This window comes from Cyrtonyx montezumae, unplaced genomic scaffold (assembly GCF_038088225.1).
Source record: "Cyrtonyx montezumae isolate F1298 unplaced genomic scaffold, pur_monq_1.0 scaffold_3, whole genome shotgun sequence".
Lineage (NCBI taxonomy): Eukaryota > Metazoa > Chordata > Aves > Galliformes > Odontophoridae > Cyrtonyx > Cyrtonyx montezumae.
Genome location: NW_027072034.1, coordinates 131,296,453 through 131,302,795, shown reverse-complemented (window position 1 = coordinate 131,302,795; position 6,343 = coordinate 131,296,453).

The window sequence follows — 6,343 nt, the reverse complement described above, 5'->3', positions numbered from 1 at the left end:
AGCACCGCAGTGGTTGTGTCTGTGGTGAACATGATGGAGTTGCTTCGTGCCAGAGGTGCATGGAGTTCAATCTTCTGTCTTCAACAGTGGCAGTAAGTACAAGGAAGAATAAGAACAAAATGAACATATCTAATCACTTCCCTCTAATATACTCCCTTTCTGTGAATGTTCTCAGCTCAAGCTTAAGCACTTGTATTTGCAGATCTGAAGGTCATCATCTTTGTGAGGTCCGGATATTAATGCAAGTGTTTTACCTGTGTGTACTTTGAGACTGGAGTTGTCTCTTGCTATGGAAAAGGACAGAATCTAGCCAACTGCTGCCAACAGCATATTCAAAGCAAGTATGTATAATTGTAATATTAAGATGCAGGGATATATATTTACCATGTTTCTAAGGGAAAGAATTAAGCCCTCACAGGACAGCACCTGTTTTTGAACTTTGCAAGTAGCTGCCTTTCTAATTACATCTCATAAATTTATTCACAGTTAAGGATTTCTTCTGTCTTTTCTTTCACTGACCAGATTCTTGCAGAGTTCCCAAGGGCCAGAGACACTGAGAACTATAATTCAGCACTTAAGAAAGTGCAGTTAGTCCGTCCAGCTGTGCTGCATGAATAAAAGGTATTCACCAAGCAGAAGATGGTTGTTAATGACAGTAGCCTTCAGTGACAGGCTTGGGTTTGGTTTCGTCTGAAGTCATTTCTCATGCCAAAGTGACTACTGCTGTGTTAATCTCAGCTGTGTAGTTGATTAACAAGTTGCATAGTTCTGTGAAATAGAAGGACAACACATGTAGTTTTTGACAACTGCTCTGCTCATTGGAAGAGAGTGATCAGTTGCCACACAATCAGTTAACAATTCATGTCAGATTTTGTCTGGTTCCAAGATTAAACTGTGTCACTGCGATGAGTTTAAGCAGATCCCTTCTTTCCCATCTCATATTCTGGCTCCTCAGCTGTACCAGCAGAACACTGTGAAGTGGCCCTTCCAAGCTTTAAATAAGACAGTGAAATAAAAAATATTTTTTCAAGAGATTCCTGGGGGAGAGCTAAAACCAGCTGAGATAGCTTAACTAAGGGTGGTAGCAAAGAATTGTCTGAACGAACTCTTTAAACTAGGGTAGCCTCCAAGCATTTTGTCCTGGGGCGTAGCTCTGTAGCCCTGCTGAGCAGCAGTTAGTGAATTCTCTGTGTCCTCAGGGAATTAGAGAACCAGGTACAGTCAGGCCCAAGAGCTGTTATCTCTATAAAGAGAGAATGGTGTGAAAATGTACAGATTACTTGTTCAAACCCGATGAACTAATTTTAGTATAAAAACAAATGGTATCCCTAAACCAAGGTCCTTTTCTGTGGGAATACAGCCTGGATATGTATGACATAGAGATCCTTTGCCAGGGAGCTGTAAAGTGATTGCATGCTTTTCACCTGGATACATTCAGCGAGGAGAGATGGTATTCCCATTTCTTTTCATTTGGTTCAGCAAATTTGGAAGGTATTTAGGCTATTTGAATTTTGACAATCTATTAAATTACTTTGGCTTCAACCAGATTTATTTAGAAGATAGTTTTCCTTAACTAGATAGCCTGGTTTGTTTTGAGGGGGCAGGAAAACTTTAAGATACCCTTCTCAGGTTGCAGAGCTTAATTGAATGAGGTATATCAACATTCAGGAAGTGCCCAGCACTCTGTTACGCTTTTCCCATTGTAAGTCCAGGGTACAGCCAAGGCAGGCTATTTAATGTACCAAGCACAAACTCCGTGCAACCAAATCAAAGCTTCCCCCATGATACTTTTTCTGCCCTTTCTCAGGTGGCATTTCCAGCTTTGAGCCTGGGGGTTCCTCGCTTGCGTCTCCTTCTCAGCCCCAATTCATGTAAAGCTGAGCTCTGCCTGTAGTTCATACTGTTCTTACAAATCTTCCCATCGCTTAACTGGACGCATGTGTATTAGCAGTCAGATGCTCTTTTTAACTTTCTTTCCAGTAATTTCTTACTGGCTTGCTGCCATGTTTGACTTGCTTCTAAAACTGCCAAATGTATGACTAGTCAATAAGCTGCAGCAATCAACCACAAAATCTGAAGAAACAATTCTTCATTCATTTCCTAATTTTACACTCTACCAGATTCAATCAACGTTTACTTTTTTGTTTGTTTGTTTTTGTCATATTTACATACATTTAATTTTCTTGCAAGCCCTATTAAACAAGGAGAATGTTCTTGGCTAAGACGCTTGCTGAAGGCTTAAGCTGCTGAGGTTTAGGTTTCAGTGCCAGCAAGTTGCACCAAGGTACTCAAGGATAATGAGATGCTTTTTTATTTTAATATTTAAACTGTACTGTAAACATGCAATGTGATTATCTCAGAAGAAGATGCACTTTCCAGGACCTCGTGGCAGTAGCAGCTGAGAAGCCTTGGAATTCAAAGGAATTATGCAAATAGGGAAAGTCCTGCCTACTCTGAGGCAAACTCACACTGTGCTCTTTTCTGACAGTGAGTTTTCTGAAAGGCACGTACAGGCAGAGTGGATAAAATGTCTGAGGTTGATTTAAGAAGAGAAATAAGTCATTCAAGTGTTCTTTGCATTCTGTTAAATTCAGGTACGCAGAAGCTTTAGCACACCTGCTACTTGTAGGTTTGAAGACTTAACGTGGTGCGAGCCGTCTGCCTTTATGCTTCCAGTGTTCCCCTCTGGCAGCCTGAAATAGTCCAATTGTATTAGTGCCTTTTCGTTCCATATAGCCAAGAACCAGGATCTTGATACAGAAACAGACACACTCTTGCAGAAGACAGAGATGAGGTAATTCTAATGCTCTGTTTGCTTGGGCACGCCAAAGACAGCTCTACACAGTCATAATTTTATTGGTTTCTTTATATGCCACTTTAGAGACATCTATTTTAAACCAGTTATTAATGATTTCCAACAGCTTTTCCAGTAAAAAATACTGCCACATGTTCTCTACTTTTCTGCTTGTAAGCTTTGGAGTGACATATTTCAGCCAGAGGAAAATTGTGTGAATCCTAGTAGAGAATACACAGGCTTCTTGGGATTGATCCTGAAATTCTCTCTTACTAAATGCCTTAGGCTTAAGGATCAGAATTCACTTCTAATAACATAATTATCTGCCATTTTCTAAGTGAGATGCATTTTCCACACTCTTAGAAATAGATGTCCCTTATTTTTTTGTCTAACCTAAGCGTGGTACATATCAGCATGGAAAAGTACATTCTGCAAAATATTACGAGGTTTGCCAAGCACGGGCTGGGCTGTGAGATCAGTGCACTGCTGCTATCAGCTTTTAGCCATTACTGCTCTAAATTTCCCCTCCCTGCTCAAAAATTACTCCACTGACATTTTAGTGATAGTGGTATTTGGGCAGGCTGAATGTCCCAGACTGGGACAGCCCCTGAGTGTCGTGTTATGCTGACCTGGGTGCACATCAATCTGGGGAGTTCCAGCCTGGAAACACCACAGAAGGGACAGAAATAGAGCAGATACTCAGTAAACTAGGGGCACCGGTGCTGCTCTGCAGGAGGAGTTTAAATTCTGACATTATTTCTACATAAACTAAACTGTTGTGGTTGACACCTGCTGCTTTTTGCAGGCTGAAACACATTTCAAATACAAAGTGTGGCAGCTGCATGATTTGAAGCATCAACCTGGCATAAGCTGACCTCGTCAGCACATCTCACACATCTGAGAAATGCTGCAGTGACTTGAGCTGTGCAGGCTTTGCTGGAGTAGTGTCACCTGCACTGCATGCTGACATGCTCTCCCATGCACTGCCTTCTGAATCTCTTCCCAGAAAAATCAGGGTGTAGAAGGAGAGGAAAATTCTGTTAACATGCTCTGGTCCTGCCACAGGCCACTATTTTCTCTCCTTGTCATAGAATATTTTCAGCGTGTTTGAAGGCACAGGCAGTGCTCAGAAAACAGGGTAGGAAATTCTGCTGCCGTCTTGCTGTGTGTGCAGCAGTGAGGGGCAGCCTAGAAGAGAGCCTGGGTGGGCTGGTGTTCTGCACGGCTTCCGCTCTAGCTGCCCACACACGCCACTTGCAAGGCTCCCAGAGCTTGCCAGCCAGGGCTGCCTTTCAAGGGAGGAGCAGAACTGGCATCCAGCCCACAACATTACAAGATTTGGGGCACCCTGTTGCCGCCGTTTTAATTTCTGAGGAGGCAGTTCTCCTTGACACTTGTTTCTCTTCCTACCTCCTGCTGCGTTTCTTTTTACAGCCCTGGTATCCTGAAAGCAATATAAACTTTGCCAGGTTAGTCAGGCCTTTGAGAAGTCTAGATTTTGCTAAAGCATTTCACAGTAATCCCAGCTGAACTTTACTGTTCACCAGGAAACTCTGCTGTGCACAGGAATCACCATCATTCTTAACAAACACAGATGGAATTAGCATTCTTTCAATCCAGTTCCATAAAAAGCTTCAAGAGCTCAGTTTCAAATGACTGAAGTCATTTCCGTCATATCTGCCTTGACATTAGATCTCAGCAAGCTGCAAAAATACACACAGAAGTGAAATGCTGAAGTGTAAAAAGGAACTGATTCCCTGTCAAGCTATGTTGCAGATGTGCACTAATTCTTATTGCAGCATGCACCCTGACTTCCATGCATGACTTTAGCACGTGCTGAGAACTAGCTATAAGGATGCAATCAAAACTTTATAGCTGTGCTTCTCCTTGCAGGATCCACGTGTGGAAAACTGCAGTCCTAAAAGATTCTAATTGGAAATTTTGTTTTCACAGTTTGGATATTTTTTTTCCAGCTTTGTGACATACCAGGAGTAAGGTGGAGTATGTGAAAGATTGCTTGTAATTCACATTAAATTAGACACAGCAGGATCTACTGCTCCCAGTCTAATGCCAAGATCCAGAAGGAAGTATACAAAGCATACATTGAGTTCTTGAAAGAGAAGTTATATTTCTAAGAATAAATTGTATTCACAACTCTGCTGATATGAAATACAGAGCTTATCCAATAGTCTGTCCAGCATCATCTTCTACACCTGGGTGTGATTTACTCTCCACACCACGGTGGTGACACTTCACACATCTGGTGATACAATAAAGCAGAACAAGGTGTTTCTGAATGTCTTAGGTATTTCATACAACTTCTGTTGCAAGCCCTTGTCCTCTTAGGGAAGTAGTGCAGTTAGAGACTTGTGTAATCATTTCAGGGAACTGTTTCCAATATTGGATTAACCAGCTGAAATCCATGTCGTGCTCAAAAATACTATTCATTTCTGTGGTCAGATCACTGTGGTCCTCTCACAGATCACAGTTGCAGCTGTATTTTCAGTGAAAGACTGAAGTATTAAAAGTCTTTCAAAAAATGTGTATGTTTCAGTAGTTTAAAGGTAATAGAGTCACTGTTTTATTTAGTCCTTGTCAAGAGGCTTCCTCTGCCTGTTGTCTCCAATGGTCCTTCTTCACCTTGTTCCTTATTTTGCTGCTGCTGCTCAGTTTCCAAAGCTTGAACATCTTCAGCTCAGAGAAGGGTGCAGCATGCTGCTTCATAGCTCTAGCACAGGTGTCTCAATGTAACAGGGACAGATGACCACTCTTCTATTCCCTGCATATGCTTTAATCAATGTGCTTGTTTCTTTACTGTACCAAAAAGGGCTCTACAATAAGGAGACAAATGCTACTGAAAAAGAAATCAGATACCATAATATTAATATGTGTCTTAATGGAAGATAATGTAGAGTGTGCACCCTTCATGCTTGCTTTGGAAGAACAAATTCAGAATTTTCTTTAAACATTGTTCCTTAAACATTACAAGTAATTGTTAACACAGAAATGGCAGAGAATTAGTGCATGTGTGTACATTTACCTCTTGGTTTCATTGACATAATCAATTTCTTTTAAAGTTTATAACATAATGCAGGGGAGTGTATGAACATGGACTACTGCATTTAGAAGTGTTTTACCCTCAGAGGTGAGGGTTCATGGTTTGGAGAGGTCTTATGTGGCTGACTGGAATGATTCTGGCACTTTCTAACAGAAGTGTTAGGTCACATAATGAAATTTCAAGGTGAAGAAAAGCACGTGTAGTTTCTGCAGTTGAGAAAGAAGGAAAATGTTGACAGCAAGGTCTCAACCAAACATTTACAAAGCGATTTGTTGTCAGTCATGCAAGTTTCATTCAGGTACCACTGCATAAGAACTCCTGGGCTGTTTCTCTTTACCATTCTCTCTTATTTGTTTGTTTGTTTGTTTGCTGAGAGAAGCAAACTTATTACCAGAATAATATAGAAAAGATACCTAACTTCAGAGCAAGAGAAGAATATTAATCATGGAATCATGAGTTTGAAAGGACCCATAAGGATCATTGAGTCCAAC